The sequence below is a fragment of the Phalangium opilio genome, unplaced genomic scaffold (assembly GCF_054372755.1).
Source record: "Phalangium opilio isolate 3A_F unplaced genomic scaffold, DU_Popi_V2 ptg000013l_1, whole genome shotgun sequence".
In the NCBI taxonomy this organism is placed as follows: domain Eukaryota; kingdom Metazoa; phylum Arthropoda; class Arachnida; order Opiliones; family Phalangiidae; genus Phalangium; species Phalangium opilio.
The window spans coordinates 2,424,033-2,440,530 of record NW_028324148.1 but is presented as its reverse complement, the minus strand read 5'-3'; the positions used below and the strand labels follow the sequence as shown (position 1 = coordinate 2,440,530).

General features: G+C 44.5%; 57 non-coding genes across 57 annotated transcripts; all 57 read left to right on the top strand.

Moving 5' to 3' along the window:
• Positions 1–656: 656 nt before the first annotated feature.
• On the top strand, positions 657–729 carry TRNAV-UAC (transfer RNA valine (anticodon UAC)). Its single transcript has one exon. It is a non-coding gene; the product is annotated as a tRNA-Val (tRNA).
• Positions 730–1,069: 340 nt separating this feature from the next.
• On the top strand, positions 1,070–1,142 carry TRNAV-CAC (transfer RNA valine (anticodon CAC)). The gene has a single exon. It is a non-coding gene; the product is annotated as a tRNA-Val (tRNA).
• Positions 1,143–1,205: 63 nt separating this feature from the next.
• On the top strand, positions 1,206–1,278 carry TRNAV-AAC (transfer RNA valine (anticodon AAC)). The gene has a single exon. It is a non-coding gene; the product is annotated as a tRNA-Val (tRNA).
• Positions 1,279–1,478: 200 nt separating this feature from the next.
• On the top strand, positions 1,479–1,551 carry TRNAV-CAC (transfer RNA valine (anticodon CAC)). Its single transcript has one exon. It is a non-coding gene; the product is annotated as a tRNA-Val (tRNA).
• A 63-nt stretch (positions 1,552–1,614) lies between these two features.
• Positions 1,615–1,687, top strand: TRNAV-CAC (transfer RNA valine (anticodon CAC)). Its single transcript has one exon. It is a non-coding gene; the product is annotated as a tRNA-Val (tRNA).
• Positions 1,688–1,750: 63 nt separating this feature from the next.
• Positions 1,751–1,823, top strand: TRNAV-AAC (transfer RNA valine (anticodon AAC)). The gene has a single exon. It is a non-coding gene; the product is annotated as a tRNA-Val (tRNA).
• A 199-nt stretch (positions 1,824–2,022) lies between these two features.
• Positions 2,023–2,095, top strand: TRNAV-UAC (transfer RNA valine (anticodon UAC)). Its single transcript has one exon. It is a non-coding gene; the product is annotated as a tRNA-Val (tRNA).
• Positions 2,096–2,844: 749 nt separating this feature from the next.
• On the top strand, positions 2,845–2,917 carry TRNAV-CAC (transfer RNA valine (anticodon CAC)). Its single transcript has one exon. It is a non-coding gene; the product is annotated as a tRNA-Val (tRNA).
• Positions 2,918–2,980: 63 nt separating this feature from the next.
• Positions 2,981–3,053, top strand: TRNAV-CAC (transfer RNA valine (anticodon CAC)). The gene has a single exon. It is a non-coding gene; the product is annotated as a tRNA-Val (tRNA).
• Positions 3,054–3,116: 63 nt separating this feature from the next.
• On the top strand, positions 3,117–3,189 carry TRNAV-AAC (transfer RNA valine (anticodon AAC)). Its single transcript has one exon. It is a non-coding gene; the product is annotated as a tRNA-Val (tRNA).
• Positions 3,190–3,388: 199 nt separating this feature from the next.
• TRNAV-CAC (transfer RNA valine (anticodon CAC)) lies at positions 3,389–3,461 on the top strand. The gene has a single exon. It is a non-coding gene; the product is annotated as a tRNA-Val (tRNA).
• A 63-nt stretch (positions 3,462–3,524) lies between these two features.
• TRNAV-AAC (transfer RNA valine (anticodon AAC)) lies at positions 3,525–3,597 on the top strand. The gene has a single exon. It is a non-coding gene; the product is annotated as a tRNA-Val (tRNA).
• A 63-nt stretch (positions 3,598–3,660) lies between these two features.
• TRNAV-UAC (transfer RNA valine (anticodon UAC)) lies at positions 3,661–3,733 on the top strand. The gene has a single exon. It is a non-coding gene; the product is annotated as a tRNA-Val (tRNA).
• A 476-nt stretch (positions 3,734–4,209) lies between these two features.
• Positions 4,210–4,282, top strand: TRNAV-AAC (transfer RNA valine (anticodon AAC)). The gene has a single exon. It is a non-coding gene; the product is annotated as a tRNA-Val (tRNA).
• A 200-nt stretch (positions 4,283–4,482) lies between these two features.
• TRNAV-CAC (transfer RNA valine (anticodon CAC)) lies at positions 4,483–4,555 on the top strand. Its single transcript has one exon. It is a non-coding gene; the product is annotated as a tRNA-Val (tRNA).
• Positions 4,556–4,618: 63 nt separating this feature from the next.
• Positions 4,619–4,691, top strand: TRNAV-CAC (transfer RNA valine (anticodon CAC)). The gene has a single exon. It is a non-coding gene; the product is annotated as a tRNA-Val (tRNA).
• Positions 4,692–4,890: 199 nt separating this feature from the next.
• Positions 4,891–4,963, top strand: TRNAV-CAC (transfer RNA valine (anticodon CAC)). Its single transcript has one exon. It is a non-coding gene; the product is annotated as a tRNA-Val (tRNA).
• A 476-nt stretch (positions 4,964–5,439) lies between these two features.
• On the top strand, positions 5,440–5,512 carry TRNAV-UAC (transfer RNA valine (anticodon UAC)). Its single transcript has one exon. It is a non-coding gene; the product is annotated as a tRNA-Val (tRNA).
• Positions 5,513–5,989: 477 nt separating this feature from the next.
• TRNAV-UAC (transfer RNA valine (anticodon UAC)) lies at positions 5,990–6,062 on the top strand. The gene has a single exon. It is a non-coding gene; the product is annotated as a tRNA-Val (tRNA).
• A 63-nt stretch (positions 6,063–6,125) lies between these two features.
• On the top strand, positions 6,126–6,198 carry TRNAV-AAC (transfer RNA valine (anticodon AAC)). Its single transcript has one exon. It is a non-coding gene; the product is annotated as a tRNA-Val (tRNA).
• Positions 6,199–6,261: 63 nt separating this feature from the next.
• TRNAV-UAC (transfer RNA valine (anticodon UAC)) lies at positions 6,262–6,334 on the top strand. Its single transcript has one exon. It is a non-coding gene; the product is annotated as a tRNA-Val (tRNA).
• Positions 6,335–6,810: 476 nt separating this feature from the next.
• TRNAV-AAC (transfer RNA valine (anticodon AAC)) lies at positions 6,811–6,883 on the top strand. Its single transcript has one exon. It is a non-coding gene; the product is annotated as a tRNA-Val (tRNA).
• A 200-nt stretch (positions 6,884–7,083) lies between these two features.
• Positions 7,084–7,156, top strand: TRNAV-CAC (transfer RNA valine (anticodon CAC)). Its single transcript has one exon. It is a non-coding gene; the product is annotated as a tRNA-Val (tRNA).
• Positions 7,157–7,219: 63 nt separating this feature from the next.
• Positions 7,220–7,292, top strand: TRNAV-CAC (transfer RNA valine (anticodon CAC)). The gene has a single exon. It is a non-coding gene; the product is annotated as a tRNA-Val (tRNA).
• A 199-nt stretch (positions 7,293–7,491) lies between these two features.
• TRNAV-CAC (transfer RNA valine (anticodon CAC)) lies at positions 7,492–7,564 on the top strand. Its single transcript has one exon. It is a non-coding gene; the product is annotated as a tRNA-Val (tRNA).
• A 476-nt stretch (positions 7,565–8,040) lies between these two features.
• TRNAV-UAC (transfer RNA valine (anticodon UAC)) lies at positions 8,041–8,113 on the top strand. Its single transcript has one exon. It is a non-coding gene; the product is annotated as a tRNA-Val (tRNA).
• A 477-nt stretch (positions 8,114–8,590) lies between these two features.
• Positions 8,591–8,663, top strand: TRNAV-UAC (transfer RNA valine (anticodon UAC)). The gene has a single exon. It is a non-coding gene; the product is annotated as a tRNA-Val (tRNA).
• A 63-nt stretch (positions 8,664–8,726) lies between these two features.
• TRNAV-CAC (transfer RNA valine (anticodon CAC)) lies at positions 8,727–8,799 on the top strand. Its single transcript has one exon. It is a non-coding gene; the product is annotated as a tRNA-Val (tRNA).
• A 475-nt stretch (positions 8,800–9,274) lies between these two features.
• Positions 9,275–9,347, top strand: TRNAV-CAC (transfer RNA valine (anticodon CAC)). Its single transcript has one exon. It is a non-coding gene; the product is annotated as a tRNA-Val (tRNA).
• A 199-nt stretch (positions 9,348–9,546) lies between these two features.
• Positions 9,547–9,619, top strand: TRNAV-UAC (transfer RNA valine (anticodon UAC)). The gene has a single exon. It is a non-coding gene; the product is annotated as a tRNA-Val (tRNA).
• A 340-nt stretch (positions 9,620–9,959) lies between these two features.
• Positions 9,960–10,032, top strand: TRNAV-AAC (transfer RNA valine (anticodon AAC)). The gene has a single exon. It is a non-coding gene; the product is annotated as a tRNA-Val (tRNA).
• Positions 10,033–10,368: 336 nt separating this feature from the next.
• On the top strand, positions 10,369–10,441 carry TRNAV-CAC (transfer RNA valine (anticodon CAC)). Its single transcript has one exon. It is a non-coding gene; the product is annotated as a tRNA-Val (tRNA).
• A 63-nt stretch (positions 10,442–10,504) lies between these two features.
• Positions 10,505–10,577, top strand: TRNAV-CAC (transfer RNA valine (anticodon CAC)). Its single transcript has one exon. It is a non-coding gene; the product is annotated as a tRNA-Val (tRNA).
• A 63-nt stretch (positions 10,578–10,640) lies between these two features.
• Positions 10,641–10,713, top strand: TRNAV-AAC (transfer RNA valine (anticodon AAC)). The gene has a single exon. It is a non-coding gene; the product is annotated as a tRNA-Val (tRNA).
• A 199-nt stretch (positions 10,714–10,912) lies between these two features.
• TRNAV-CAC (transfer RNA valine (anticodon CAC)) lies at positions 10,913–10,985 on the top strand. Its single transcript has one exon. It is a non-coding gene; the product is annotated as a tRNA-Val (tRNA).
• Positions 10,986–11,048: 63 nt separating this feature from the next.
• TRNAV-AAC (transfer RNA valine (anticodon AAC)) lies at positions 11,049–11,121 on the top strand. The gene has a single exon. It is a non-coding gene; the product is annotated as a tRNA-Val (tRNA).
• Positions 11,122–11,184: 63 nt separating this feature from the next.
• On the top strand, positions 11,185–11,257 carry TRNAV-UAC (transfer RNA valine (anticodon UAC)). Its single transcript has one exon. It is a non-coding gene; the product is annotated as a tRNA-Val (tRNA).
• Positions 11,258–11,733: 476 nt separating this feature from the next.
• TRNAV-AAC (transfer RNA valine (anticodon AAC)) lies at positions 11,734–11,806 on the top strand. Its single transcript has one exon. It is a non-coding gene; the product is annotated as a tRNA-Val (tRNA).
• Positions 11,807–12,006: 200 nt separating this feature from the next.
• Positions 12,007–12,079, top strand: TRNAV-CAC (transfer RNA valine (anticodon CAC)). The gene has a single exon. It is a non-coding gene; the product is annotated as a tRNA-Val (tRNA).
• Positions 12,080–12,142: 63 nt separating this feature from the next.
• Positions 12,143–12,215, top strand: TRNAV-CAC (transfer RNA valine (anticodon CAC)). Its single transcript has one exon. It is a non-coding gene; the product is annotated as a tRNA-Val (tRNA).
• A 63-nt stretch (positions 12,216–12,278) lies between these two features.
• On the top strand, positions 12,279–12,351 carry TRNAV-AAC (transfer RNA valine (anticodon AAC)). Its single transcript has one exon. It is a non-coding gene; the product is annotated as a tRNA-Val (tRNA).
• A 63-nt stretch (positions 12,352–12,414) lies between these two features.
• Positions 12,415–12,487, top strand: TRNAA-CGC (transfer RNA alanine (anticodon CGC)). The gene has a single exon. It is a non-coding gene; the product is annotated as a tRNA-Ala (tRNA).
• A 201-nt stretch (positions 12,488–12,688) lies between these two features.
• On the top strand, positions 12,689–12,761 carry TRNAV-CAC (transfer RNA valine (anticodon CAC)). Its single transcript has one exon. It is a non-coding gene; the product is annotated as a tRNA-Val (tRNA).
• A 336-nt stretch (positions 12,762–13,097) lies between these two features.
• TRNAV-CAC (transfer RNA valine (anticodon CAC)) lies at positions 13,098–13,170 on the top strand. Its single transcript has one exon. It is a non-coding gene; the product is annotated as a tRNA-Val (tRNA).
• A 63-nt stretch (positions 13,171–13,233) lies between these two features.
• TRNAV-AAC (transfer RNA valine (anticodon AAC)) lies at positions 13,234–13,306 on the top strand. The gene has a single exon. It is a non-coding gene; the product is annotated as a tRNA-Val (tRNA).
• Positions 13,307–13,505: 199 nt separating this feature from the next.
• On the top strand, positions 13,506–13,578 carry TRNAV-CAC (transfer RNA valine (anticodon CAC)). Its single transcript has one exon. It is a non-coding gene; the product is annotated as a tRNA-Val (tRNA).
• Positions 13,579–13,641: 63 nt separating this feature from the next.
• On the top strand, positions 13,642–13,714 carry TRNAV-AAC (transfer RNA valine (anticodon AAC)). Its single transcript has one exon. It is a non-coding gene; the product is annotated as a tRNA-Val (tRNA).
• Positions 13,715–13,777: 63 nt separating this feature from the next.
• TRNAV-UAC (transfer RNA valine (anticodon UAC)) lies at positions 13,778–13,850 on the top strand. The gene has a single exon. It is a non-coding gene; the product is annotated as a tRNA-Val (tRNA).
• Positions 13,851–14,326: 476 nt separating this feature from the next.
• TRNAV-AAC (transfer RNA valine (anticodon AAC)) lies at positions 14,327–14,399 on the top strand. The gene has a single exon. It is a non-coding gene; the product is annotated as a tRNA-Val (tRNA).
• A 63-nt stretch (positions 14,400–14,462) lies between these two features.
• On the top strand, positions 14,463–14,535 carry TRNAV-AAC (transfer RNA valine (anticodon AAC)). The gene has a single exon. It is a non-coding gene; the product is annotated as a tRNA-Val (tRNA).
• Positions 14,536–14,598: 63 nt separating this feature from the next.
• Positions 14,599–14,671, top strand: TRNAA-CGC (transfer RNA alanine (anticodon CGC)). Its single transcript has one exon. It is a non-coding gene; the product is annotated as a tRNA-Ala (tRNA).
• A 201-nt stretch (positions 14,672–14,872) lies between these two features.
• TRNAV-CAC (transfer RNA valine (anticodon CAC)) lies at positions 14,873–14,945 on the top strand. Its single transcript has one exon. It is a non-coding gene; the product is annotated as a tRNA-Val (tRNA).
• A 336-nt stretch (positions 14,946–15,281) lies between these two features.
• Positions 15,282–15,354, top strand: TRNAV-CAC (transfer RNA valine (anticodon CAC)). Its single transcript has one exon. It is a non-coding gene; the product is annotated as a tRNA-Val (tRNA).
• Positions 15,355–15,417: 63 nt separating this feature from the next.
• TRNAV-AAC (transfer RNA valine (anticodon AAC)) lies at positions 15,418–15,490 on the top strand. The gene has a single exon. It is a non-coding gene; the product is annotated as a tRNA-Val (tRNA).
• A 199-nt stretch (positions 15,491–15,689) lies between these two features.
• Positions 15,690–15,762, top strand: TRNAV-CAC (transfer RNA valine (anticodon CAC)). The gene has a single exon. It is a non-coding gene; the product is annotated as a tRNA-Val (tRNA).
• A 63-nt stretch (positions 15,763–15,825) lies between these two features.
• TRNAV-AAC (transfer RNA valine (anticodon AAC)) lies at positions 15,826–15,898 on the top strand. The gene has a single exon. It is a non-coding gene; the product is annotated as a tRNA-Val (tRNA).
• Positions 15,899–15,961: 63 nt separating this feature from the next.
• Positions 15,962–16,034, top strand: TRNAV-UAC (transfer RNA valine (anticodon UAC)). The gene has a single exon. It is a non-coding gene; the product is annotated as a tRNA-Val (tRNA).
• Positions 16,035–16,498: the final 464 nt, after the last annotated feature.

Here is a 16,498-nt window from a genome sequence, read left to right as displayed (position 1 = left end):
GCCTAACACGCAGAAGGTCCCAGGTTCGAGCCCTGGTAGATACATATTTTGTCCATCGTGATTGGGCATAAAAAAGCTAGGTCTCTTGGAAATTTCAACATAACTACGTATCTATGGTGTAGTGGTTATTACGTCCGCTTTACACGCGGAAGTTCCCAGGTTCGAGCCCTGGTAGATACATATTTTGTCCATCGTGATTGGGCATAAAAAAAGCTAGGTCTCTTGGAAAACTCAGTATCACTTCGTATCTATGCGATAGTGGTTATCACGTCTGGCTAACACGCGGAAGGTCCCAGGTTCGAGGCCCATAAGATACATGTTTTGACCATCGTGATTAGGCATAAAAATAAAATAGGTCTCTTGGAAAACTCAGTTCTACTACGTATATATAGTGTAGTGGTTATCAGGTCCGCTTTACACGCGGAATGTCCCAGGTTCGAGCCCTGGTAGATACATGTTTTGTCCATCGTGATTGGGCATAAATATAAGCTAGATCTCTCGGAAAACTCAGTATTACTACGTATCTATGGTGCAGTGGTTATCACGTCCGCCTAACACGCGGAATCTCCCAGGTTCGAGCCCTGGTAGATACATATTTTGTCCATCGTGATTGGGCATAAAAAAGCTAGGTCTCTTGGAAATTTCAACACAACTACGTATCTATGGTGTAGTGGTTATCACGTCCGCTTTACACGCGGAAGGTCCCAGGTTCGAGCCCTGGTAGATACATATTTTGTCCATCGTGATTGGGCATAAAAAAAGCTAGGTCTCTTGGAAAACTCAGTATCACATCGTATCTATGCGATAGTGGTTATCACGTCTTGCTAACACGCGGAAGGTCCCAGGTTCGAGGCCCATAAGATACATGTTTTGACCATCGTGATTAGGCATAAAAATAAAATAGGTCTCTTGGAAAACTCAGTTCTACTACCTATATATAGTGTAGTGGTTATCACGTCTGCTTTACACGCGGAATGTCCCAGGTTCGAGCCCTGGTAGATACATGTTTTGTCCATCGTGATTGGGCATAAATATAAGCTAGATCTCTCAGAAAACTCAGTACTACTACGTATCTATGGTGTAGTGGTTATCACGTCCGCTTCACATGCGGAAGGTCCCAGGTTCGAGCCCTGGTAGATACATATTTTGTCCATCGTGATTGGGCATAAAAAAGCTAGGTCTCTTGGAAAACTCAGTATCACTACGTATCTATGGTGTAGTGGTTATCACGTCCGCCTAACACGCGGAAGGTGCCAGGTTCGAGCCCTGGTAGATACATATTTTGTCCATCGTGATTGGGCATAAAAAAAGCTAGGTCTCTTGGAAAACTCAGTATCACTACGTATCTATGGTGTAGTGGTTATCACGCCCGCCTAACACGCGGAAGGTCCCAGGTTCGAGCCCTGGAAGATACATATTTTGTCCTTCGTGATTGGGCATAAAAAAGCTAAGTCTCTTGGAAATTTAAACATTACTACGTATCTATGGTGTAGTGGTTATCACGTCCGCTTCACACGCGGAAGGTCCCAGGTTCGAGCTCTGGTAGATACATATTTTGTCCATCGTGATTGGGCATAAAAAAGCTAGGTCTCTTGGAAAACTCAGTATCACTACGTATCTATGGTGTAGTGGTTATCACGTCCGCTTCACATGCGGAAGGTCCCAGGTTCGAGCCCTGGTAGATACATATTTTGTCCATCGTGATTGGGCATAAAAAAGCTAGGTCTCATGGAAAACTCAGTATCACTACGTATCTATGGTGTAGTGGTTATCACGTCCGCCTAACACGCGGAAGGTCCCAGGTTCGAGCCCTGGTAGATACATATTTTGTCCATCGTGATTGGGCATAAAAAAGCTAGGTCTCTTGGAAATTTCAACATAACTACGTATCTATGGTGTAGTGGTTATCAAGTCCGTCTAACACGCGGAAGGTCGCAGGTTCGAGCCCTGCTAGATACATATTTTGTCCATCGTGATTGGGCATAAAAAAGCTAGGTCTCTTGGAAATTTCAACACAACTACGTATCTATGGTGTAGTGGTTATCACGTCCGCTTTACACGCGGAAGGTCCCAGGTTCGAGCCCTGGTAGATACATATTTTGTCCATCGTGATTGGGCATAAAAAAAGCTAGGTCTCTTGGAAAACTCAGTATCACTTCGTATCTATGCGATAGTGGTTATCACGTCTTGCTAACACGCGGAAGGTCCCAGGTTCGAGGCCCATAAGATACATGTTTTGACCATCGTGATTAGGCATAAAAATAAAATAGGTCTCTTGGAAAACTCAGTTCTACTACGTATATATAGTGTAGTGGTTATCACGTCTGCTTTACACGCGGAATGTCCCAGGTTCGAGCCCTGGTAGATACATGTTTTGTCCATCGTGATTGGGCATAAATATAAGCTAGATCTCTCAGAAAACTCAGTACTACTACGTATCTATGGTGTAGTGGTTATCACGTCCGCCTAACACGCGGAATCTCCCAGGTTCGAGCCCTGTCAGATACATATTTTGTCCATCGTGATTGGGCATAAAAAAGCTAGGTCTCTTGGAAAACTCAGTATCACTACGTATCTATGGTTTAGTGGTTATCACGTCCGCCTAACACGCGGAAGGTGCCAGGTTCGAGCCCTGGTAGATACATATTTTGTCCATCGTGATTGGGCATAAAAAAAGCTAGGTCTCTTGGAAAACTCAGTATCACTACGTATCTATGGTGTAGTGGTTATCACGCCCGCCTAACACGCGGAAGGTCCCAGGTTCGAGCCCTGGAAGATACATATTTTGTCCTTCGTGATTGGGCATAAAAAAGCTAAGTCTCTTGGAAATTTAAACATTACTACGTATCTATGGTGTAGTGGTTATCACGTCCGCTTCACACGCGGAAGGTCCCAGGTTCGAGCTCTGGTAGATACATATTTTGTCCATCGTGATTGGGCATAAAAAAGCTAGGTCTCTTGGAAAACTCAGTATCACTACGTATCTATGGTGTAGTGGTTATCACGTCCGCTTCACATGCGGAAGGTCCCAGGTTCGAGCCCTGGTAGATACATATTTTGTCCATCGTGATTGGGCATAAAAAAGCTAGGTCTCTTGGAAAACTCAGTATCACTACGTATCTATGGTGTAGTGGTTATCACGTCCGCCTAACACGCGGAAGGTCCCAGGTTCGAGCCCTGGTAGATACATATTTTGTCCATCGTGATTGGGCATAAAAAAGCTAGGTCTCTTGGAAATTTCAACATAACTACGTATCTATGGTGTAGTGGTTATCAAGTCCGTCTAACACGCGGAAGGTCCCAGGTTCGAGCCCTGCTAGATACATATTTTGACCATCGTGATAGGACATAAAAACGCTAGGTCTCTTGGAAAACTCAGTATAACTACGTATCTATGGTGTAGTGGTTATCACGTCCGCTTCACACGCGGAAGGTCCCAGGTTCGAGCCCTGGTAGATACATATTTTGTCCATCGTGATTGGGCATAAAAAAGCTAGGTCTCTTGGAAAACTCAGTATCACTACGTATCTATGGTGTAGTGGTTATCACGTCCGCCTAACACGCGGAAGGTCCCAGGTTCGAGCCCTGGTAGATACATATTTTGTCCATCGTGATTGGGCATAAAAAAGCTAGGTCTCTTGGAAATTTCAACATAACTACGTATCTATGGTGTAGTGGTTATCACGTCCGCTTTACACGCGGAAGGTCCCAGGTTCGAGCCCTGGTAGATACATATTTTGTCCATCGTGATTGGGCATAAAAAAAGCTAGGTCTCTTGGAAAACTCAGTATCACTTCGTATCTATGCGATAGTGGTTATCACGTCTGGCTAACACGCGGAAGGTCCCAGGTTCGAGGCCCATAAGATACATGTTTTGACCATCGTGATTAGGCATAAAAATAAAGTAGGTCTCTTGGAAAACTCAGTTCTACTACGTATATATAGTGTAGTGGTTATCAGGTCCGCTTTACACGCGGAATGTCCCAGGTTCGAGCCCTGGTAGATACATGTTTTGTCCATCGTGATTGGGCATAAATATAAGCTAGATCTCTCGGAAAACTCAGTATTACTACGTATCTATGGTGTAGTGGCTATCACGTCCGCCTAACACGCGGAATCTCCCAGGTTCGAGCCCTGGTAGATACATATTTTGTCCATCGTGATTGGGCATAAAAAAGCTAGGTCTCTTGGAAAACTCAGTATCACTACGTATCTATGGTGTAGTGGTTATCACGTCCGCCTAACACGCGGAAGGTGCCAGGTTCGAGCCCTGGTAGATACATATTTTGTCCATCGTGATTGGGCATAAAAAAGGCTAGGTCTCTTGGAAAACTCAGTATCACTACGTATCTATGGTGTAGTGGTTATCACGCCCGCCTAACACGCGGAAGGTCCCAGGTTCGAGCCCTGGAAGATACATATTTTGTCCTTCGTGATTGGGCATAAAAAAGCTAGGTCTCTTGGAAATTTAAACATTACTACGTATCTATGGTGTAGTGGTTATCACGTCCGCTTCACACGCGGAAGGTCCCAGGTTCGAGCTCTGGTAGATACATATTTTTTCCATCGTGATTGGGCATAAAAAAGCTAAGTCTCTTGGAAAACTCAGTGTCACTACGTATCTATGGTGTAGTGGTTATCACGTCCGCTTCACACGCGGAAGGTCCCAGGTTCGAGCCCTGGTAGATACATATTTTGTCCATCGTGATTGGGCATAAAAAAGCTAGGTCTCTTGGAAAACTCAGTATCACTACGTATATATGGTGTAGTGGTTATCACGTCCGCCTAACACGCGGAAGGTCCCAGTTTCGAGTCCTGGTAGATACATGTTTTGTCCAACGTAATTGGGCATAAAAAAGCTAGGTCTCTTGGAAATTTCAACATAACTACGTATCTATGGTGTAGTGGTTATCACGTCCGCTTCACACGCGGAAGGTCCCAGGTTCGAGCTCTGGTAGATACATATTTTGTCCATCGTGATTGGGCATAAAAAAGCTAGGTCTCTTGGAAAACTCAGTATCACTACGTATCTATGGTGTAGTGGTTATCACGTCCGCCTAACACGCGGAAGATCCCAGGTTCCAGCGCTGGTAGATACGTATTTTGTCCATCGTGATTGGGCATAAAATAAGCTAGGTCTCTTGGAAATTTCAACATAACTACGTATCTATGGTGTAGTGGTTATCACGTCCGCTTTACACACGGAAGGTCCCAGGTTTGAGCCCTGGTAGATACATGTTTTGTCCATCGTGATTGGGCATAAAAATAAGCTAGATCTCTCGGAAAACTCAGTATTTCTACGTAGCTATGGTGTAGTGGTTATCAAGTCCGTCTAACACGCGGAAGGTCCCAGGTTCGAGCCCTGGTAGATACATATTTTGTCCATCGTGATTGGGCATAAATATAAGCTAGATCTCTCGGAAAACTCAGTATTACTACGTATCTATGGTGTAGTGGTTATCACGTCCGCTTTACACGCGGAAGGTCCCAGGTTCGAGCCCTGCTAGATACATATTTTGACCATCGTGATAGGACATAAAAAAGCAAGGTCTCTTGGAAAACTCAGTATCACTTCGTATCTATGCGATAGTGGTTATCACGTCTGGCTAACACGCGGAAGGTCCCAGGTTCGAGGCCCATAAGATACATGTTTTGACCATCGTGATTAGGCATAAAAATAAAATAAGTCTCTTGGAAAACTCAGTTCTACTACGTATATATAGTGTAGTGATTATCAGGTCCGCTTTACACGCGGAATGTCCCAGGTTCGAGGCCCATAAGATACATGTTTTGACCATCGTGATTAGGCATAAAAATAAAATAGGTCTCTTGGAAAACTCAGTTCTACTACGTATATATAGTGTAGTGGTTATCAGGTCCGCCTTACACGCGGAATGTCCCAGGTTCGAGCCCTGGTAGATACATATTTTGTCCCTCGTGATTGGGCATAAATATAAGCTAGATCTCTCGGAAAACTCAGTATTACTACGTATCTATGGTGTAGTGGTTATCACGTCCGCTTTACACGCGGAAGGTCCCAGGTTCGAGCCCTGGTAGATACATATTTTGTCCATCGTGATTGGGCATAAAAAAGCTAGGTCTCTTGGAAAACTCAGTATCACTACGTATCTATGGTGTAGTGGTTATCACGTCCGCCTAACACGCGGAAGGTCCCAGGTTCGAGCCCTGGTAGATACATATTTTGTCCATCGTGATTGGGCATAAAAAAGCTAGGTCTCTTGGAAATTTCAACATAACTACGTATCTATGGTGTAGTGGTTATCACGTCCGCTTTACACGCGGAAGGTCCCAGGTTCGAGCCCTGGTAGATACATATTTTGTCCATCGTGATTGGGCATAAAAAAAGCTAGGTCTCTTGGAAAACTCAGTATCACTTCGTATCTATGCGATAGTGGTTATCACGTCTGGCTAACACGCGGAAGGTCCCAGGTTCGAGGCCCATAAGATACATGTTTTGACCATCGTGATTAGGCATAAAAATAAAGTAGGTCTCTTGGAAAACTCAGTTCTACTACGTATATATAGTGTAGTGGTTATCAGGTCCGCTTTACACGCGGAATGTCCCAGGTTCGAGCCCTGGTAGATACATGTTTTGTCCATCGTGATTGGGCATAAATATAAGCTAGATCTCTCGGAAAACTCAGTATTACTACGCATCTATGGTGTAGTGGCTATCACGTCCGCCTAACACGCGGAATCTCCCAGGTTCGAGCCCTGGTAGATACATATTTTGTCCATCGTGATTGGGCATAAAAAAGCTAGGTCTCTTGGAAAACTCAGTATCACTACGTATCTATGGTGTAGTGGTTATCACGTCCGCCTAACACGCGGAAGGTGCCAGGTTCGAGCCCTGGTAGATACATATTTTGTCCATCGTGATTGGGCATAAAAAAGGCTAGGTCTCTTGGAAAACTCAGTATCACTACGTATCTATGGTGTAGTGGTTATCACGCCCGCCTAACACGCGGAAGGTCCCAGGTTCGAGCCCTGGAAGATACATATTTTGTCCTTCGTGATTGGGCATAAAAAAGCTAGGTCTCTTGGAAATTTAAACATTACTACGTATCTATGGTGTAGTGGTTATCACGTCCGCTTCACACGCGGAAGGTCCCAGGTTCGAGCTCTGGTAGATACATATTTTTTCCATCGTGATTGGGCATAAAAAAGCTAAGTCTCTTGGAAAACTCAGTGTCACTACGTATCTATGGTGTAGTGGTTATCACGTCCGCTTCACACGCGGAAGGTCCCAGGTTCGAGCCCTGGTAGATACATATTTTGTCCATCGTGATTGGGCATAAAAAAGCTAGGTCTCTTGGAAAACTCAGTATCACTACGTATATATGGTGTAGTGGTTATCACGTCCGCCTAACACGCGGAAGGTCCCAGTTTCGAGTCCTGGTAGATACATGTTTTGTCCAACGTAATTGGGCATAAAAAAGCTAGGTCTCTTGGAAATTTCAACATAACTACGTATCTATGGTGTAGTGGTTATCACGTCCGCTTCACACGCGGAAGGTCCCAGGTTCGAGCTCTGGTAGATACATATTTTGTCCATCGTGATTGGGCATAAAAAAGCTAGGTCTCTTGGAAAACTCAGTATCACTACGTATCTATGGTGTAGTGGTTATCACGTCCGCCTAACACGCGGAAGATCCCAGGTTCCAGCGCTGGTAGATACGTATTTTGTCCATCGTGATTGGGCATAAAATAAGCTAGGTCTCTTGGAAATTTCAACATAACTACGTATCTATGGTGTAGTGGTTATCACGTCCGCTTTACACACGGAAGGTCCCAGGTTTGAGCCCTGGTAGATACATGTTTTGTCCATCGTGATTGGGCATAAAAATAAGCTAGATCTCTCGGAAAACTCAGTATTTCTACGTAGCTATGGTGTAGTGGTTATCAAGTCCGTCTAACACGCGGAAGGTCCCAGGTTCGAGCCCTGGTAGATACATATTTTGTCCATCGTGATTGGGCATAAATATAAGCTAGATCTCTCGGAAAACTCAGTATTACTACGTATCTATGGTGTAGTGGTTATCACGTCCGCTTTACACGCGGAAGGTCCCAGGTTCGAGCCCTGCTAGATACATATTTTGACCATCGTGATAGGACATAAAAAAGCAAGGTCTCTTGGAAAACTCAGTATCACTTCGTATCTATGCGATAGTGGTTATCACGTCTGGCTAACACGCGGAAGGTCCCAGGTTCGAGGCCCATAAGATACATGTTTTGACCATCGTGATTAGGCATAAAAATAAAATAAGTCTCTTGGAAAACTCAGTTCTACTACGTATATATAGTGTAGTGATTATCAGGTCCGCTTTACACGCGGAATGTCCCAGGTTCGAGGCCCATAAGATACATGTTTTGACCATCGTGATTAGGCATAAAAATAAAATAGGTCTCTTGGAAAACTCAGTTCTACTACGTATATATAGTGTAGTGGTTATCAGGTCCGCCTTACACGCGGAATGTCCCAGGTTCGAGCCCTGGTAGATACATATTTTGTCCCTCGTGATTGGGCATAAATATAAGCTAGATCTCTCGGAAAACTCAGTATTACTACGTATCTATGGTGTAGTGGTTATCACGTCCGCTTTACACGCGGAAGGTCCCAGGTTCGAGCCCTGCTAGATACATATTTTGACCATCGTGATAGGACATAAAAAAGCTAGGTCTCTTGGAAAACTCAGTATAACTACGTATGTATGGTGTAGTGGTTATCACGTCCGCTTCACACGCGGAAGGTCCCAGGTTCGAGCCCTGGTAGATACATATTTTGTCCATCGTGATTGGGCATAAAAAAGCTAGGTCTCTTGGAAAACTCAGTATCACTACGTATCTATGGTGTAGTGGTTATCACGTCCGCCTAACACGCGGAAGGTCCCAGGTTCGAGGCCCATAAGATACATGTTTTGACCATCGTGATTAGGCATAAAAATAAAATAGGTCTCTTGGAAAACTCAGTTCTACTACGTATATATAGTGTAGTGGTTATCAGGTCCGCTTTACACGCGGAATGTCCCAGGTTCGAGCCCTGGTAGATACACTATTTGTCCATCGTGATTGGGCATAAATATAAGCTAGATCTCTCGGAAAACTCAGTATTTCTACGTATATATGGTGTAGTGGTTATCACGTCCGCCTAACACGCGGAAGGTCCCAGTTTCGAGTCCTGGTAGATACATGTTTTGTCCAACGTAATTGGGCATAAAAAAGCTAGGTCTCTTGGAAATTTCAACATAACTACGTATCTATGGTGTAGTGGTTATCACGTCCGCTTCACACGCAGAAGGTCCCAGGTTCGAGCTCTGGTAGATACATATTTTGTCCATCGTGATTGGGCATAAAAAAGCTAGGTCTCTTGGAAAACTCAGTATCACTACGTATCTATGGTGTAGTGGTTATCACGTCCGCCTAACACAAGGAAGGTCCCCGGTTCGAGCCCTGGTAGATACATATTTTGTCCATCGTGATTGGGCATAAAAAAGCTAGGTCTCTTGGAAATTTCAACACAACTACGTATCTATGGTGTAGTGGTTATCACGTCCGCTTTACACGCGGAAGGTCCCAGGTTCGATCCCTGGTAGATACATATTTTGTCCATCGTGATTGGGCATAAAAAAAGCTAGGTCTCTTGGAAAACTCAGTATCACTTCGTATCTATGCGATAGTGGTTATCACGTCTTGCTAACACGCGGAAGGTCCCAGGTTCGAGGCCCATAAGATACATGTTTTGACCATCGTGATTAGGCATAAAAATAAAATAGGTCTCTTGGAAAACTCAGTTCTACTACGTATATATAGTGTAGTGGTTATCACGTCTGCTTTACACGCGGAATGTCCCAGGTTCGAGCCCTGGTAGATACATGTTTTGTCCATCGTGATTGGGCATAAATATAAGCTAGATCTCTCAGAAAACTCAGTACTACTACGTATCTATGGTGTAGTGGTTATCACGTCCGCCTAACACGCGGAATCTCCCAGGTTCGAGCCCTGGTAGATACATATTTTGTCCATCGTGATTGGGCATAAAAAAGCTAGGTCTCTTGGAAAACTCAGTATCACTACGTATCTATGGTTTAGTGGTTATCACGTCCGCCTAACACGCGGAAGGTGCCAGGTTCGAGCCCTGGTAGATACATATTTTGTCCATCGTGATTGGGCATAAAAAAAGCTAGGTCTCTTGGAAAACTCAGTATCACTACGTATCTATGGTGTAGTGGTTATCACGCCCGCCTAACACGCGGAAGGTCCCAGGTTCGAGCCCTGGAAGATACATATTTTGTCCTTCGTGATTGGGCATAAAAAAGCTAAGTCTCTTGGAAATTTAAACATTACTACGTATCTATGGTGTAGTGGTTATCACATCCGCTTCACACGCGGAAGGTCCCAGGTTCGAGCTCTGGTAGATACATATTTTGTCCATCGTGATTGGGCATAAAAAAGCTAGGTCTCTTGGAAAACTCAGTATCACTACGTATCTATGGTGTAGTGGTTATCACGTCCGCTTCACATGCGGAAGGTCCCAGGTTCGAGCCCTGGTAGATACATATTTTGTCCATCGTGATTGGGCATAAAAAAGCTAGGTCTCTTGGAAAACTCAGTATCACTACGTATCTATGGTGTAGTGGTTATCACGTCCGCCTAACACGCGGAAGGTCCCAGGTTCGAGCCCTGGTAGATACATATTTTGTCCATCGTGATTGGGCATAAAAAAGCTAGGTCTCTTGGAAATTTCAACATAACTACGTATCTATGGTGTAGTGGTTATCAAGTCCGTCTAACACGCGGAAGGTCCCAGGTTCGAGCCCTGCTAGATACATATTTTGACCATCGTGATAGGACATAAAAACGCTAGGTCTCTTGGAAAACTCAGTATAACTACGTATCTATGGTGTAGTGGTTATCACGTCCGCTTCACACGCGGAAGGTCCCAGGCTCGAGCCCTGGTAGATACATATTTTGTCCATCGTGATTGGGCATAAAAAAGCTAGGTCTCTTGGAAAACTCAGTATCACTACGTATTTATGGTGTAGTGGTTATCACGTCCGCCTAACACGCGGAAGGTCCCAGGTTCGAGCCCTGGTAGATACATATTTTGTCCATCGTGATTGGGCATAAAAAAGCTAGGTCTCTTGGAAATTTCAACATAACTACGTATCTATGGTGTAGTGGTTATCACGTCCGCTTTACACGCGGAAGGTCCCAGGTTCGAGCCCTGGTAGATACATATTTTGTCCATCGTGATTGGGCATAAAAAAAGCTAGGTCTCTTGGAAAACTCAGTATCACTTCGTATCTATGCGATAGTGGTTATCACGTCTGGCTAACACGCGGAAGGTCCCAGGTTCGAGGCCCATAAGATACATGTTTTGACCATCGTGATTAGGCATAAAAATAAAGTAGGTCTCTTGGAAAACTCAGTTCTACTACGTATATATAGTGTAGTGGTTATCAGGTCCGCTTTACACGCGGAATGTCCCAGGTTCGAGCCCTGGTAGATACATGTTTTGTCCATCGTGATTGGGCATAAATATAAGCTAGATCTCTCGGAAAACTCAGTATTACTACGTATCTATGGTGTAGTGGCTATCACGTCCGCCTAACACGCGGAATCTCCCAGGTTCGAGCCCTGGTAGATACATATTTTGTCCATCGTGATTGGGCATAAAAAAGCTAGGTCTCTTGGAAAACTCAGTATCACTACGTATCTATGGTGTAGTGGTTATCACGTCCGCCTAACACGCGGAAGGTGCCAGGTTCGAGCCCTGGTAGATACATATTTTGTCCATCGTGATTGGGCATAAAAAAGGCTAGGTCTCTTGGAAAACTCAGTATCACTACGTATCTATGGTGTAGTGGTTATCACGCCCGCCTAACACGCGGAAGGTCCCAGGTTCGAGCCCTGGAAGATACATATTTTGTCCTTCGTGATTGGGCATAAAAAAGCTAGGTCTCTTGGAAATTTAAACATTACTACGTATCTATGGTGTAGTGGTTATCACGTCCGCTTCACACGCGGAAGGTCCCAGGTTCGAGCTCTGGTAGATACATATTTTTTCCATCGTGATTGGGCATAAAAAAGCTAGGTCTCTTGGAAAACTCAGTGTCACTACGTATCTATGGTGTAGTGGTTATCACGTCCGCTTCACACGCGGAAGGTCCCAGGTTCGAGCCCTGGTAGATACATATTTTGTCCATCGTGATTGGGCATAAAAAAGCTAGGTCTCTTGGAAAACTCAGTATCACTACGTATCTATGGTGTAGTGGTTATCACGTCCGCCTAACACGCGGAAGGTCCCAGGTTCGAGCCCTGGTAGATACATATTTTGTCCATCGTGATTGGGCATAAAAAAGCTAGGTCTCTTGGAAATTTCAACATAACTACGTATCGATGGTGTAGTGGTTATCACGTCCGCTTCGCACGCGGTAGGTCCCAGGTTCGAGCCCTGGTAGATACATGTTTTGTCCATCGTGATTGGGCATAAAAATAAGCTAGATCTCTCGGAAAACTCAGTATTTCTACGTATATATGGTGTAGTGGTTATCACGTCCGCCTAACACGCGGAAGGTCCCAGTTTCGAGTCCTGGTAGATACATGTTTTGTCCAACGTAATTGGGCATAAAAAAGCTAGGTCTCTTGGAAATTTCAACATAACTACGTATCTATGGTGTAGTGGTTATCACGTCCGCTTCACACGCGGAAGGTCCCAGGTTCGAGCTCTGGTAGATACATATTTTGTCCATCGTGATTGGGCATAAAAAAGCTAGGTCTCTTGGAAAACTCAGTATCACTACGTATCTATGGTGTAGTGGTTATCACGTCCGCCTAACACGCGGAAGATCCCAGGTTCCAGCCCTGGTAGATACGTATTTTGTCCATCGTGATTGGGCATAAAAAAAGCTAGGTCTCTTGGAAATTTCAACATAACTACGTATCTATGGTGTAGTGGTTATCACGTCCGCTTTACACACGGAAGGTCCCAGGTTTGAGCCCTGGTAGATACATGTTTTGTCCATCGTGATTGGGCATAAAAAAGCTAGGTCTCTTGGAAAACTCAGTATCACTACGTATCTATGGTGTAGTGGTTATCACGTCCGCTTCACATGCGGAAGGTCCCAGCTTCGAGCCCTGGTAGATACATATTTTGTCCATCGTGATTGGGCATAAAAAAGCTAGGTCTCTTGGAAAACTCAGTATCACTACGTATCTATGGTGTAGTGGTTATCACGTCCGTCTAACACGCGGAAGGTCCCAGGTTCGAGCCCTGCTAGATACATATTTTGACCATCGTGATAGGACATAAAAACGCTAGGTCTCTTGGAAATTTCAACATAACTACGTATCTATGGTGTAGTGGTTATCAAGTCCGTCTAACACGCGGAAGGTCCCAGGTTCGAGCCCTGCTAGATACATATTTTGACCATCGTGATAGGACATAAAAACGCTAGGTCTCTTGGAAAACTCAGTATAACTACGTATCTATGGTGTAGTGGTTATCACGTCCGCTTCACACGCGGAAGGTCCCAGGTTCGAGCCCTGGTAGATACATATTTTGTCCATCGTGATTGGGCATAAAAAAGCTAGGTCTCTTGGAAAACTCAGTATCACTACGTATCTATGGTGTAGTGGTTATCACGTCCGCCTAACACGCGGAAGGTCCCAGGTTCGAGCCCTGGTAGATACATATTTTGTCCATCGTGATTGGGCATAAAAAAGCTAGGTCTCTTGGAAATTTCAACATAACTACGTATCTATGGTGTAGTGGTTATCACGTCCGCTTTACACGCGGAAGGTCCCAGGTTCGAGCCCTGGTAGATACATATTTTGTCCATCGTGATTGGGCATAAAAAAAGCTAGGTCTCTTGGAAAACTCAGTATCACTTCGTATCTATGCGATAGTGGTTATCACGTCTGGCTAACACGCGGAAGGTCCCAGGTTCGAGGCCCATAAGATACATGTTTTGACCATCGTGATTAGGCATAAAAATAAAGTAGGTCTCTTGGAAAACTCAGTTCTACTACGTATATATAGTGTAGTGGTTATCAGGTCCGCTTTACACGCGGAATGTCCCAGGTTCGAGCCCTGGTAGATACATGTTTTGTCCATCGTGATTGGGCATAAATATAAGCTAGATCTCTCGGAAAACTCAGTATTACTACGTATCTATGGTGTAGTGGCTATCACGTCCGCCTAACACGCGGAATCTCCCAGGTTCGAGCCCTGGTAGATACATATTTTGTCCATCGTGATTGGGCATAAAAAAGCTAGGTCTCTTGGAAAACTCAGTATCACTACGTATCTATGGTGTAGTGGTTATCACGTCCGCCTAACACGCGGAAGGTGCCAGGTTCGAGCCCTGGTAGATACATATTTTGTCCATCGTGATTGGGCATAAAAAAGCTAGGTCTCTTGGAAAACTCAGTATCACTACGTATCTATGGTGTAGTGGTTATCACGTCCGCCTAACACGCGGAAGGTCCCAGGTTCGAGCCCTGGTAGATACATATTTTGTCCATCGTGATTGGGCATAAAAAAGCTAGGTCTCTTGGAAATTTCAACATAACTACGTATCTATGGTGTAGTGGTTATCACGTCCGCTTCGCACGCGGTAGGTCCCAGGTTCGAGCCCTGGTAGATACATGTTTTGTCCATCGTGATTGGGCATAAAAATAAGCTAGATCTCTCGGAAAACTCAGTATTTCTACGTATATATGGTGTAGTGGTTATCACGTCCGCCTAACACGCGGAAGGTCCCAGTTTCGAGTCCTGGTAGATACATGTTTTGTCCAACGTAATTGGGCATAAAAAAGCTAGGTCTCTTGGAAATTTCAACATAACTACGTATCTATGGTGTAGTGGTTATCACGTCCGCTTCACACGCGGAAGGTCCCAGGTTCGAGCTCTGGTAGATACATATTTTGTCCATCGTGATTGGGCATAAAAAAGCTAGGTCTCTTGGAAAACTCAGTATCACTACGTATCTATGGTGTAGTGGTTATCACGTCCGCCTAACACGCGGAAGATCCCAGGTTCCAGCCCTGGTAGATACGTATTTTGTCCATCGTGATTGGGCATAAAAAAAGCTAGGTCTCTTGGAAATTTCAACATAACTACGTATCTATGGTGTAGTGGTTATCACGTCCGCTTTACACACGGAAGGTCCCAGGTTTGAGCCCTGGTAGATACATGTTTTGTCCATCGTGATTGGGCATAAAAAAGCTAGGTCTCTTGGAAAACTCAGTATCACTACGTATCTATGGTGTAGTGGTTATCACGTCCGCTTCACATGCGGAAGGTCCCAGCTTCGAGCCCTGGTAGATACATATTTTGTCCATCGTGATTGGGCATAAAAAAGCTAGGTCTCTTGGAAAACTCAGTATCACTACGTATCTATGGTGTAGTGGTTATCACGTCCGTCTAACACGCGGAAGGTCCCAGGTTCGAGCCCTGCTAGATACATATTTTGACCATCGTGATAGGACATAAAAACGCTAGGTCTCTTGGAAATTTCAACATAACTACGTATCTATGGTGTAGTGGTTATCAAGTCCGTCTAACACGCGGAAGGTCCCAGGTTCGAGCCCTGCTAGATACATATTTTGACCATCGTGATAGGACATAAAAACGCTAGGTCTCTTGGAAAACTCAGTATAACTACGTATCTATGGTGTAGTGGTTATCACGTCCGCTTCACACGCGGAAGGTCCCAGGTTCGAGCCCTGGTAGATACATATTTTGTCCATCGTGATTGGGCATAAAAAAGCTAGGTCTCTTGGAAAACTCAGTATCACTACGTATCTATGGTGTAGTGGTTATCACGTCCGCCTAACACGCGGAAGGTCCCAGGTTCGAGCCCTGGTAGATACATATTTTGTCCATCGTGATTGGGCATAAAAAAGCTAGGTCTCTTGGAAATTTCAACATAACTACGTATCTATGGTGTAGTGGTTATCACGTCCGCTTTACACGCGGAAGGTCCCAGGTTCGAGCCCTGGTAGATACATATTTTGTCCATCGTGATTGGGCATAAAAAAAGCTAGGTCTCTTGGAAAACTCAGTATCACTTCGTATCTATGCGATAGTGGTTATCACGTCTGGCTAACACGCGGAAGGTCCCAGGTTCGAGGCCCATAAGATACATGTTTTGACCATCGTGATTAGGCATAAAAATAAAGTAGGTCTCTTGGAAAACTCAGTTCTACTACGTATATATAGTGTAGTGGTTATCAGGTCCGCTTTACACGCGGAATGTCCCAGGTTCGAGCCCTGGTAGATACATGTTTTGTCCATCGTGATTGGGCATAAATATAAGCTAGATCTCTCGGAAAACTCAGTATTACTACGTATCTATGGTGTAGTGGCTATCACGTCCGCCTAACACGCGGAATCTCCCAGGTTCGAGCCCTGGTAGATACATATTTTGTCCATCGTGATTGGGCATAAAAAAGCTAGGTCTCTTGGAAAACT